The following is a 13,573-nucleotide window of genomic DNA, read 5'->3' on the forward strand; positions in this document are numbered from 1 at the left end:
GTGAGATGCAACATGTAAATGTAACTATGTCATGATCATTTGAGGAGAAAAAGATCATTAGCACCTGGTGGATGTAGGATGCCCTGTTAAGAGATAGCATCTAAGCTTGAAACTTGAAGGAAACTGGGTATTCTCTAAAAGGTAGAGAGTTCGTTCCACATCTGAGGGACAATCTTTGCAAAAGCCATAGAGGCAGGTGGTAAAATGCTACATTAAGGAGAACATCAAAGAGTGTGTGTGGGTGAACATTTGTGAGTGTTTGGTACTCCCTTATCACATATGGAAGTTCTATTTCTCTCCCACCCCTGTCAGTTTCCATTTTCCATTTGGGCTTCCACAGAAGGCATGGTGAGGATCACTGTACCTTCTCACCAGCTAGAAGAATATCTCATAAACCATTGCTAATTTTTGCTGGTGCTGAAAAGTCTCTGTTTTTAAAAAGAAATTATCTCTATTTCTGTGTGGACAAGCCCACAGTTCTTTGTGGTTCTGTGTCCCGGCCACTTTATTGCTAGGAATGTTGTTGGTATAGGCAGAGCAAGGAGATATTTCAGATGCTATCCCATATAAAAAGCAATAACAGCACTTTTTGTCACTGACCATTTATAATCTCCTGCCTTTGTTAGAAACATACTTTCTGCTACATGGAAATCTACTTGTGGTCTTTTGCCTCTGAATTTCTGGAAATCATTTTCAGAAACTCTATTTGAAAGACCCTTTAAAAATAATTTCATGGCTCTGTATCAATGCTTCTTTGCTAAGAATGTGAAATCTAAACTTGGATCGTGGACACTGACATTTTATTAGCTTGGAAAAACTGCTGTGCCTCAGATTTTACTTTTATTCACTCTAACCACTGAATCTTGAAGCACATTCATTCATTAAAGAAATTTTGCATCCTTTACTACTGCTGATTGCCAGTCATTAACACTCTGAAGCATGCTCCAGAACTGATAGATAAGCTAGACTCATGCAAAACGAGATTTTAACAAATGCTCTTCTATTTTTCCTCCTTTCCCCTATGTTAAAACATGTTATACATTTGTTTTGCTATTTTAACAAAGGAAACTTGTAAAGCAAAGATCACCTTTATTTTCAGTTTGTACCTTGAATATATTTTTTTAAAAAGTTGTACTGCCTCTGACTTCTCTAAATTTTGAGAATGAGCTTTTCTTTCCTTCAAGGAGGTTTTACTAACAACCCTTCCCTTAAATGGTTGCATTTCATCTCCATTCTGTAACAATGTTTTTCCATCAAGTTTAATGCAAAGTGCTTCATCAGTCAAGTCTCCATAGATTTCCCTATAGTGAGTGATTAATTACTTGTTTTGAGGTAGCTTCTTACTTTAGGAATATTTTAAATATCTCTTCTTTACCCCTTTTAGGGGAAAGCAAAACTCCAGAATGAGACAAAAATTCTGAATACAAAATAACAACTATACTAGAATTCCTTTTCCTTCCATATTATTTTATATATTAAAGATTTCTCAATTGAAAGATTCATAAGAAATTTTAAAGTTTAAATGATAAAGATAGATTATACAATTGATTTCCTAAGACAGAAAATTAGCATGCAAAAGTGATATGTAATGACAACATCCTTACTGAATGCAGTAATATTGTTTACTAATAATATGCATATGCATATAGTTGTTTATATGATCACATCACATTCATTTTAAAAGTTACAGAAAATCTTTAAATACTGTGAATCCCAAATATTTAAGTGAACAGAAACAAAGGTACATTTTTCCCTAATTAGTCTACAATCTAGTGCTTAATGTATGCATTAATGGAACTTCTTGACAAATCACCTGTTAAATTTTAGGTGACAGCTTGTCATATATTAATTATAAATAATTGTAATATACGGCTATCATAATGCATGCGACAGAAAAAATAGGAAAGGTAATTCCAATATATCCTTCGTGTTGTCCCCCTCACTTCTTGTTCATTGCCAGAAAATTTTTAAAAGACTCAGTTTTGCATGGATTGGGATGATTCCAATGGTTAATGTAATGCCCCACTTTGCTAAAGAGTTTAATGGGAATGACCATTTGTCTCAGTTCTACTTTATAATCTCCAGCAGCATGGCCAAAGGACAACAGCCCCGCACCAAAATGTCCTCTAACACAACAAAATGCAGGCTAGGGTGAAATGCAGCATGGGGTTGGCATCAAGTCAGAACTCAATTTGAGTTCCAGTTTTTCTAGACCTTTTCCCAGTTATTCCATTGCTGAGTGCTCATCCTAAAAGCTGAAGAACAAATTTTACAGAGAAGTAAAGGTTTTTTTTTCCATTAAAACAATAGTGTTTGTAATATGGAAACAAGGACTCCTGAATAAAAATAGTGAAGTTCTTTTATGTTGAGAAAAGAGAGGATGTTTACATGACCTGGCACAAAAACTCAAATGTAGGAAGACTTAATAATAACTTCCTAGAGCAGCTTCAGTCCACAATGATCTGTTTCTTAATCAGAATTGTGTCAGTATTTATGGTGATGTTGTTTTCTTACTGTTCAGTTTTGCACATCTCTGTTAAGTGCTGCACTGAAGTGGTCTCATCTTGGAAACTAGGCCTGACAGGGTCTGGATAATACTTGGATAGAAGGCTACCTAGGAACAGAGGATGTTGGAAACAGGAAAACCTGGGTTCAGATCTGGTCTCTGGAATTTACTAGCTGCATAACCACGGTTAAATTGCTCAACGTCTCTGAGGCTCACTAAACTTTCTAAAAATATGGATTATAGGGTGGTGGCTATTTAGGTCTGCATTCCCCAGATTAAAATACTCTCTTATTGGGAGTAGGTGTTGCCCCATTTTTTTTTTTGCATTTGCATTCCTGGTGTCTACCACAATACATGGCATACAGTAGGTGCTTCTTAATTGCTTATTCATTGATTAATAAATCAGAGGAGAGTCTTCCCATGATGATTCACTAGAATAGACATCTTGTTTCTCCAACCAGGTTTTAAGTTTCCTGAGGACAGAGATGATGTCTTTACTTTTTTAGGAACCACTCTTGATGCTCCTCTACCATGAGGCATGAAAGGGGCTTCATATGGATTTGATGGATGTATGGGAAAAGGAATTGAACGGATATATTCTCAGCTACAATATTCTAATCTGAAAAACAGGACCAAAATTATCATTTTTTTGGAGGGAGTACAGTAAGGAAATTGGGATTGAGTTGCCCAAGGTCACACAGCTAGTTAAATGTCAAGTGTCTGAGGCCTGATTTGAACTCAGGTCCTCTTGACTTCAGGGCTGGTGTTCTATTCACTGTACAACTGGGCTGCCACACAAGCAACATCGTTTTAAAAATATTTCATGGGAACCTTTTTTTTGGCAGAGCAGGATAAACAATTTTTATTTGAAGGAGTTGGAAGTAAGATTGGATGAGGGTCTAGGAGATCAGCATTCTTATAAATGTGGTTCTGCTACTAATACGTTATGGGACCCTGAGCCACTCACTTAGTTTCATAGATTCAGAATTGGAATGAACCTTAGAAGCTATTTGGTCAAATTATCCTCATGTGCTAAATAAAGAAACTGAGGCCCAGAGAGTTTAAGTGACTTTTAAAGGTAACTCAGTAATAACTCTTTCCTTCACTAATTGGATTTAATTTTAAAAATTTACTATAATTTTTGCCACCATTACATGATGAATAATTAAAATATAATTCTGAATTATAATTTACTTCTTCCTTCACTGAGACTTCTTTGGTGAGGGCATTCCCTCCCTCCACTGGTACAGATCCCAATCTCTCCACATTGTAGGAAATGATCTTCCTGAACATCTGTATTTCCCCACCTCCAAATCATTATACCTGCTGGTCAAACTTTGAATCTGGCCAGCCTTTCATCTGGGTTGAACCTTGGATGGCAGAGAGCATTTGTTTCACCTGGCTAATAACTTCAAGTGTTTCCAGCTTGGCAGGACTGCCAGATGGTGTACTCCACTGCAGTGTTTTCAAGAATCCAGGGTCACCTCTATGTCTGCCCCCCACATGATGGAAGCTCCTTGAGGGAAGGGACTGTTTCAGTTTTGTACTCTCAGCCACAATAATAGAAACTTAAAGTGAAAGTATAAATCTATGAAATAACAGAATTGACAATCCTCTACCTGGCATTTCCATTTATTTCCAAATGATGGGTCCATTTCCCTATCCCTCTGAATTTTGCATCTCCTAGTTGGCCATCTGGGATGTCATGCAGTTCATCTATTTGTGTAATCTATTAGTGTCTTAATATTTTTAAGCCACTTACAATAAAATAATGATAAAAATGAAATCTTGCTTTTGTATATAATTTTGTAATTTTCAAATTACTTTCATATACACTATCACATTTGATCCTTATAGATGAAATTCAGCCACAGTTACATTAAGTGACTGTGTGACTTTGGCCAACCCATCTCCTATCCTCCATTCTGGATTTTAATTTCATCATTTGGAGAAAGAAGACTGAACGATCCCTGTGGTCCCTCCTATCTCTATAAGTTTGTCAATCTAGATTTTCTCAAGGTCACATGACTACTATCAAGACTAGAGTTTTCAACTCAAGTTCAAATGCCATCTTAGAAGTAGCAGGTGTCTCAAAAGATGTATTCAGTGCAGGCATCCCTTTTGAACAGGAGAGGGAACACTAATGTGTTCTACTCGATTATCCTGAAGAGAAGGGTATAACTGACCCTTCCTTCTGGAGGAGTTTGATGCAAAGTTTAGATAATTTGTTAATAGGGTTTAGGGAAGGTCACCCATTACTTTTATTGAATCATTTGTTTGAAGATTATAGATTTAAAGCTGGAAGGGACCATAGAGTTCAATAAGAGTAATCCACTTTACCTCATTTTATAGGCAACTGATACCACAGTAGAAAGAGCCCTGAGCCTAGAGTCAGGAAGGCTTGAGTTACAAATCCAGCCTCAGACACTTACTAGCCATGTGAACCTGGGCAAGACTCAACTTCTGTTTACTTCAGTTTTCTCAACAATAAATGAAGATAATAATAACACCTTCCTTGCAGGTTTTTTGAGGATGAAATGAGTTAATATTTATAAAAAGCACTAAGCACAGTGTTTATTTCCTTCTCCTTCCCTACAGATGAGGAAACCAAGACTTGGAGAAGTTTAATTGACTTAATCGAGGTCCCAGGTAGTCATGGAGCTAGGATGAAAACCCAGGTCCTCTGGCCTCAAACAATACTCTTTCCATTATCTTACTTAAACCCATTCTTATGATGCAATAACTCCAGATGATATTGTAGTAAACTGGGAGGTCTACCCCCAGGGATGACTAAATTAAGGCATTTATTGCCTCCTCCTTTTTATTCCATTTTCAATACTAGGCTGTATTGGGAGAAGGTCCAGAACAAGGGGAGCAACAGTTCCACAATAGTTCCTCTGTGATGGTCAGGCCTCATCTAGAGTAATGCTTTCAGTTCTGGAAACATTTCAGAGAAGACTTAGATGAAGTAGATCTGGGAGAGAGCAATCAGAATGATAAAAGGCCTGGAGAAAATTGCCATGTGAAGGTCATTTGAAGGAATTGAGAATGATAGTATAACTGCCTTCAAGTATTTGAAGGATTGTCACCTGAAACAGGGATGAAATTTATCCTATTTGACCCAGAGAACTGAACCAGGAGCAATTCAGGGAAAGAGGTGAATTTAAAGTTAATATAAGGAAAATCTTCCTAACAATTATTGAGGTCGACCCCAAAGAGCAATGGATCATCTGGGAAGGTAGTTAGTACCCTCTCACTGGAAGTCTCCAAGCTGAGTCTGGAGTCAACTTGTTATGGATGTCTTAGAAGGGATTCCCAGTCACAGATCAGTTGGAATACAGGTACTAAGAGGCCCTACTAAGTCTGATTTTGTGATTTTTGACCAATGGGTCAAAAATCACTGTTGGTTCTAAAATGTAGTAGCAGTTAGGGACTGAAGTTACAGAGGGAAATCAATGAATTCGGATCACTCCTCTATAAATGATTCTGTTTAGGGAAGACTGACCTTGCCACATTTTGTGACTATCAAAAAAACATTCTCAAGGGGAAAGCAATTATTCTGACCTGAGTGGTGACTGATTTGCAAGTAAATACTAGAGTTTGAGGGAATCCATGTGCACCCTTAGGGAGGCAGTGGATAGATCTTAGGTAGCAGAAAGCTTAGTCTTATGCTCTGCTTCACGCAACACCACTGATGCACAAAGAGGAATCTGAGAAGTGAAAAACCCTCTACGTAGGCTTGTTCTAGTAGGTTATAGTTCAAAAAACGGATTTACTAAGATTTCTACTGTGATACTGACAAAAAGAACATATGGAAGAGCCAAACCAGGCTACTTCTCCCCCAAACTGAATGGAAAAGTTAAACTTAATTTAAGAAACGTATCATTGATAAATGTGAGGCTTCTCAGAGGCAATGTGTAAGGGGCATAGGATTACTGCCAATCCTTCAGTGCCATTAAGGTTATCAGTGACAAGGCTGTGGAAACAAGTAGGTATCCCTCGAAAGAAGTTAAAATGTTGCATCACTAGGTGGAAACCGTAGTGTTTTTGTTTGTTTGTTTGTGTGTTTTTCCTTTTCAGAGACAGACTAAAATCTGCAGGAGTAAAATCGTACTATGTTTAGGTAAGGTGGGAAGGAGGAAGGTCTCTTCACTTCTACCTTTTTAGCCAAGTTTATTAAAAAATTCTTATAAATGAATTGCCCACTTTGGTTTCCCAGTGCAAATTTTTTCAATATGTTGAAGACACAGAGAAGAATGAAGAAAAAAAGGTATTTTCCACTTAGAACAAAATTGACCTCTTAGCTAGTAATACAAACACATACTACAATTATTGAAACCATTTAGCTTTTGGAGGAAATACAGGGCTCCTTCCCCATAAGGCTGTTCTAAGGGCTGAATACTTTTGCAACTCTTTAACTGGATGTATTTCAAAAAGAAAAGGCTTTGTAGTACTCTTCATAGGAGCTGGAGAGCACTGCATTTCCAATATTGTTAAATCAAGTAGTGTGAAACAAAAAAAGGCCTATAACTGGAGTTCTGATTGCACACTTTCTCTTCTCCCTCTTTTCTTCCCAAATGACTTAAAGCAAGGGTCTTTAGCTACATGGAAAATGCCCTCAAGGTGAAGTGCAGACAAGGCACAAAACCAGTGCTCTCATCATTCTTTGACAATATTATGATTTTTTATTCCTCGAGCAGGTTGGTGCACCCATACAGTATCTTGTGTTGGAAACAACCAGGCATGTTTCTATGAGTGAATGAGTGAATGCTTTACAGAAGGTCCTTTCTGGCCTAGTAGATGGATCCCAGGGAGTGACGTCACCCACCCCCTCCTCTGTGTGTGTATGGTGTGGAGTACCTCCTTTCTTCATCTTTCCAGCCTCTCCTTTTTGCTCAGCGCTCTAGACCTCAGTCAGCCAGTGGTCCAGGTTCAGGGAGACGCTTCTGGGCTTCGTTGAGCTTAGTCGTTCTGACTCTGGCAAACCTCTTGCCCGGACACGCACACACATGCAGTTGCATACACTATCACAACAGCTTTGCCACACATGGACCACCAGGATCCCATAGGATATGTGCCACGTTAAGAAGATTTTAAAATCACACAAACTAGCAAACAAAGAAGCATCTCCGATCACTTTATTTTTTTTTTTTTTGGCATTTTTTTTTCCCTTCCTCCAATTCTTTCTCCAAGCAGAAATGATTCTGGTATCCTATCCTACCATTGGGCTTTGATTCTATTCTTCCTTTTTTTCCTCCTTGGCATTCCTCTCCCCCTTTCCCCACCTACCCCGTCCTGCCTTCCCCATCCATGAAATTTTCTCCCCCCTTTTGTTTGCACCGCACTTTTGGGGGGAAGAGGAAGAGACAGGGAGGGAAGCTCTGGGGGGACCCACGGAGTTGCTATTTCTAGCCAGACTCTACTAAAGAGGAAGAAGAACAAGAAAGAAGGAAAGCAGAGGAGGAGGCGGAGGGAGGAGAGGCGAAGCGGAGCAGGACCCCACAGCCAGGAGGAGCAAAGCACCCCGGAGCGGGAGGAGAAACAGCAGCAGGAGCAGCTTCAGCAGCAGCAGCAGCAGCAAGCAAAGAAGAGAGAGCAGGAGGAGGAGGAGGAGAAAACGCCGCGGAAGGAGCGGGCTCCAGAGGAGAGGGAGGACGGCCCGGGAAGAGGAGGAGGAGGAAGAGGAGGAGGAGGAGGAAAAAGGGGGCAGGGGTGGAGGGAGGGCGGGGGGACGCGCTCCTTTGGATGCCGGATTTCGGCTTTTTGGACTCACTCTCTGACTCTCTTACACTTCCCGGCTTTGGACTGGAAGCGCCGCACGAGGGCCAGGCAGCAGCTCGCACCGGGGCTCCTGCTGTGGCTGCTGCTGTGGCCGGACTGGATTAAATTGGCCGCCTGGAGACAGCTACGGGAGGAGGAAGAGGGAGCGGAGAGGAGGTGGCGGGTGGCAGCGGCAGCGGCGGCAGCGAAGGAGGAAAAAGGAGGGAGGCATTTGGTGGCGGCACAGCTGCTGCCGCTGCTGCTGCTGCTGTGGCGGTGACTGGGGAGCAAACATGACCAGGTAATTCCCCGCAGCTGACCCTTACCTCTTTCTCCCTCCCCTCCCCAAGGCCGACCCTTCTTTCTTGCTACTTCTGGTTTTCACCCGCCGCCAGGCTTCAGGCGCCTGTCCACTGCCCAGGCAGCCTCTGCTCGCACCTCCAGAGCGGTGCAAGATGCATGTGTTTCGTGAAGGGCGCCTCGCACTCCGGCACGGGAGGGAGCGCACAGTTGGTTCTGCTCGGACAGATGCTACCCCTGCACGCTGCTGCTGGTCTTAGGTGTAAATAGCTTTAGAAGAATATGAGTGAAATGTGTGTGTGTGTGTGTGTGTGTGTGTGAATGAGAGAGAGAGTGTGTGTGTGTGTGTGTGTCTGTATGTGTGTGGGTATGGGTGCTAGCCCCTCACCCTGTGCTTCAGGGTGGGGAGTCGGAGTATTTGGGACTGTAGAGGGGGGTACCAATCACTCTCCTCTTCCCCACCCCCTTGAGGTTCTGCAACCTTGTTTTAAAAAGTCAATGGTGACTGTGTTTGAAGGAGGACTGGTTATTGTGAGGGGGCGATTCTTTCTTTTCTCTGAACTAGTGGGGAGAAGGAGAAATAGCAGGAATCAAAGTCAAAGCGGCTGCCATGGAGGAGGGGAGGGGGTTGTTGTGGAGACCTTAACCACACTGGAATCAAAGATCGTAGTCCTCTTACGGGAACTGGTTGTGCACACACTCACACACACACACACAAGCACAGAGTCATTATAAAGGATATACATCAGAGGTGCAGGATGAATGTCTAGGAGTCTGAGTTATTGTAAAGAAAGTGGAAAAAAAAAACTCACCAAATCAGCAAAATTCTACACCTTCCTGGGGGGCTATTGTAGCATTTATATACTTATAGAAAACTTGCTATGTCTACCTTTAAGTAGCCTTTATTCTTTTATGAGTACTAATGGTAAAGGCATTTTCCTTACCCTAATTTTTATTTCCTTGAAAAAGAGGTGTGAGTCTGCTTTTCATCTATCAAGTGTCCTTCGATTCCAAATAATATAAATTATCCCTAAAGCCAGAGACTACCATCACTTGTATTATTTTTTTTTCTCCTCACACCTCCTAGCACAGGAATTTCTAAATCATTTGGCTGTTTCTTTTGAACATTGTTGTGATTTTTCTGCCCTTCTAGTTTCTCTTGGGCATGGCAGATTCCATTGTTGCTTAGCTGGGTACATAAGGTATTTCCCTTGCCTTAGCTTTCCTGTTAAAAGTTTTGTTTTGTTTTGTTTTCTAATATGCCCAGAAGTCTCATTGACTTAACACAGAATTGGCCAAGGTTAAATTCATTTTGAGGGATTCTTTCAATTCCGGTACCAGCTTCTGAGAGGACTTTTGCCATACATTTGCTTTGTGAGCTTAAATGGTTAAATCCCTTTAAGTTTATTCTTTATCTATCACCACTGTTGTGCCTTGGTGATTGTATGGAAAGTTGTGGCAGTACAGGGATACTTCTGACCTTGTTGTTCTATCTCCAATTCTTTGTGTACACACCCATCACACAACTTTAGTAAAACCAGGTGACGCTAGGACTTTAAAACACCCAATCTTTAGACAGAATACTAGTCTGAAGAGAAAGATTGGTTACTGTGATAGATAATGCAATGCTTAGCATTATTTTCTTTCTATTCTTTTCCTTTTGGCAAATATAATGTGATTTAAGTTGAAGATAGACACTATTTTACTAAGTTAACAGAAATAGAGCAAAGATCTCAGTGTTGAGTGTCAGGGTTTTTTTTTTTTTTTCACAGAACATATTCTAAATGAACAACAGCAACTGAAATCCTCCCTGCCTCTCCCCCCTCTAATAATTATACACTGTACTTTGCTTCTCAATGGAGCTAGCAATCCTATGACATTTCTTGAATTCACCCTCCTAAGATCAGCTATATTACTGTATTTTCTAGGTGTGAAATTGACAAGCTGGTCAGTTTCATAAAGCTGTCAAATTGTGTCCAGTAAAAAAAAAATTGCTAAAAGCTGTAAATGTGCTGGCATGAATTTTTTCTTTTGTGAAGGAGAGAAAGCAAGGGGGTGGCAGATTGAGGGGTGTTATTAATTGGAGACTTTTTAGAGGAGTTTGCATTCTAATTTTAGTTTTATCACTGTACTCATGTGGAGAAAGAAATTTATGTTTCTTTCACCCAAGAAGTGGCATCCTGTTTGTGTCTTTCACCGAAGAAGTGGCATCCTGTTTGTGTCTATGGACATTAAATGCTGAAAGCATCAACTAAGTCACAGACAGCTTTTCTTAAGAAGCTCTAAGACATTCATGGTGGTGTGTGTTTCCCATTCCAAGATGTCAGGAATGGCATTTTAAAAGGAAAAGAGTATATAGCTTTTCATGCTTCAGATTGGGATTTATCATTTAAAATGTGTTTTTGAATTTTGAAATTGGTATATTACATTTTTAATGATATGAAAAGAGGTTTGTGAATTAAAATCATTGTAACAGTTACATAATCCAAATATGAGTTATGTCTGTGCTACAACTAAATGTGAAATGCCTGGCACTTAATTAATTGAGCATGAAAAACTGCATAAAGTGTTTGGAAATACAGACAGTGACTGAAATTTGACTTTCAAGATTGCTATCCATTTAAAATCGGGAAGATGTCAGGGACCAGAACTGAGAGTAGGGATCCCCCTTCATCTGCTGTTATGTTTGCTGAACCACTAGGGGCCTGTATAACTGTTCTTATACAGTAGATACTATTGCATGGCATATGCAAACTCTCATTCAAACACTTACAAAATTCAGCTAGGTAATCAAAAAAAAGTTATTTACCTTCTTGTTACTGTTATAATTCTTTAGTTTTATGAAAGTGATTGTCAGATTTTTCACTGACCATATATTAGGAGGTGTGTGTGTGTGTGTGTGCATGCGTGCGTGTGTGCGCAAATTCATATATGAGTTCATGTTCTCAGGGTATAACATCTTTAAGCAAATAGGAAGGATTGTAACACACGCTTTCTTGATTAGACTGGTAATAATGCCTTTTGCATAATGCAAGTATAAGGTTCAAGATAAATTAAAACAGAATTACTTTAAAGGAGATACAGACATAGATAGATGGTGTATTTAAACTAGCTTTGTAAGTACTGTGTAAGTTTGCAAGTGTGGAGAATTTGAGGCTATGACTGAAGTTTAGTCAGCACTTATGGTACCTAGAGGGAAGATGTACCATGCATTTTTGAGTGTCAGTTTCACAAATTTAAAATCAACCAACCATGGCGATCTTGATAGACATTAGGCAATTAGGTCAAGTATACTTACAACTGTTCCTTTGTTGATTTTCAGTTTTTCAAACTGACAAGGCAGACCATTTGTAAAAGAGTACAGTTTCGAAATTTACATATTGGATTTCCCTCATAAAGAATCTGATTTATCAAGCCATTGGACAATTCTATTTTAGAAGTGATTTTGAGGATAAATCAGAAATCACTAAGGTCACACAAATGGAAAGTGTAGTTTCAGGACACATCATTTCCATTGGGATGTATGACTCTAAAAACATCTGACTTTTGTCACAGCATGCAGTATAATTGTGGGTGGTCAGAGAGTTGAAATGTGCTGTCTTGTTTTGGAGGATACCTCATACATGCACTGTTTCCTTTAACAGAGAAAATGTGTGATTTTTAAAAGAAATATACTTACAAAATATTGGAGTTTTGAAAACTCTAAGTCACCTTCATTCATTGGCACCTGTTTAAGTTTCAGGGGTTTTGAAGAACCAAAGAAATGATGAATGCTTATTAGCTTCATGCAATAGTCTATTTAGTCCCCCAAAATATGTTTGCAGGAGTTGAATTAGAAAAACACCCTGATGCAAAGAAATATGGAGTACTAAATTGGAAAAAAAATAAATGTTATTCTAAAGAGTCCTTTGTTTAAGGTTTCTCATTGGACCAGGATTTTTAGGAAGAGCTTTTTTTTTTTCTTCCTTTGCTAGCCATATGCCAAATTTCTCATCTGCTTATGAAGGTGTCTACCTTGTATATTTAATTTTAACAGTGTTTGATTTGTTTGAAAAAGGACTTTTGATGATACACCTTATTAGGTGTGCAATCCAGAAGCCTGGAGCAAAATTGGTGTTTAAAATATTTTTTCATATGTTGTCAGTGATTGACCAGTTTGGAATAAAGCATTCTCTGGGATCTGCTTGATTGAAGATTCTTCAGCATTTCTACTAAGAAAATCTAATGATGTAGAAAAAAAATATTGCTTAGAAATGGTTTGCTTGAAAATTCCACTCCCCCCCCAAAAAAAAGAGTCATTTCTTGTTTAAGCTTCTCTTTATTCCCTGAACCTAGGTACATATAACATAGGAGAAGTTCATTTGGGAATTTGGTTTCCTTACACATAAACTCATTTGCTTCTAAATAGTGATTGGTTTGAAAACACAGTGCCTGCTTTATGTTTGGTTTTTGACAATTAAAATATACAAATTTTACTCTAGAAAATTTTTAACACAATATTAATTTATAAATAGAGTGGGTCAAATAATCTGGGTAGTAAGTTTTCTTTTTTAAATTAAATTTTGTTTCATTTGTCTACAGTTGATGTCTTTAATTCTCTTTTTGCCTGTGTATTGTTATCACAAACAGAATCACACACAAGTTATGCATTTTCCTTGGGTTAAGAAACCAACAAACAACTCCAAACTTTTGTGATATTAAATAGCAATTGCATTAAGGCTTCAACAGTTAATGGAACTTAAATGTTATCACCCCAAAAGAGTGGTGCTGGACTGACTGTTCAATTGATGAACTAGATTAGTTACAATAAAGGATATTTCATAATATCAGACGACTAGCATTGCTTGTTTCTCATTGGTTAAGCACCTATTTGCCATATAGCTTGCATATATAAATTGCAAATATTCTTTGGTCTTGTCATTTTATTTAGACAATATAATTTTAGTTTCCTTTGATTTTGTAAGGTAGATAGTATGTCCTAAATGACTGTCATAGTTTGGGGTATAC

The 13,573-nt window shown here is 39.0% G+C and overlaps 1 protein-coding gene and 1 long non-coding RNA gene across 16 annotated transcripts in view; one reads left to right on the forward strand and one right to left on the reverse strand.

Annotated features, from left to right (window-relative positions):
• LOC138163216 (uncharacterized) overlaps window positions 1-8,395 on the reverse strand; it is a 153,898-nt gene extending 145,503 nt beyond the window's left edge. The window contains exon 1 of the long non-coding RNA XR_011168847.1: window positions 8,280-8,395. This is a non-coding gene — a long non-coding RNA (uncharacterized lncRNA). The remainder of the gene's footprint in view (window positions 1-8,279) is intronic.
• PTPRD (protein tyrosine phosphatase receptor type D) overlaps window positions 1-13,573 on the forward strand; it is a 2,782,277-nt gene that overhangs the window by 2,138,126 nt on the left and 630,578 nt on the right. The window contains exon 1 of one of the 15 annotated variants that reach the window (XM_069090738.1): window positions 7,392-8,567. The exons of the other annotated variants lie outside the window; for them this stretch is intronic. The gene's annotated coding sequence lies outside the window, so the exon portion shown is untranslated. Of the gene's footprint in view, window positions 1-7,391; window positions 8,568-13,573 lie in introns of those variants that run through there. 15 annotated transcript variants of the gene reach the window in all.

This window comes from Petaurus breviceps, unplaced genomic scaffold (assembly GCF_028583685.1).
Source record: "Petaurus breviceps papuanus isolate PSGF00001 unplaced genomic scaffold, PetGlider_PUasm1.0 187, whole genome shotgun sequence".
Taxonomy (NCBI): Eukaryota; Metazoa; Chordata; class Mammalia; order Diprotodontia; family Petauridae; genus Petaurus; species Petaurus breviceps.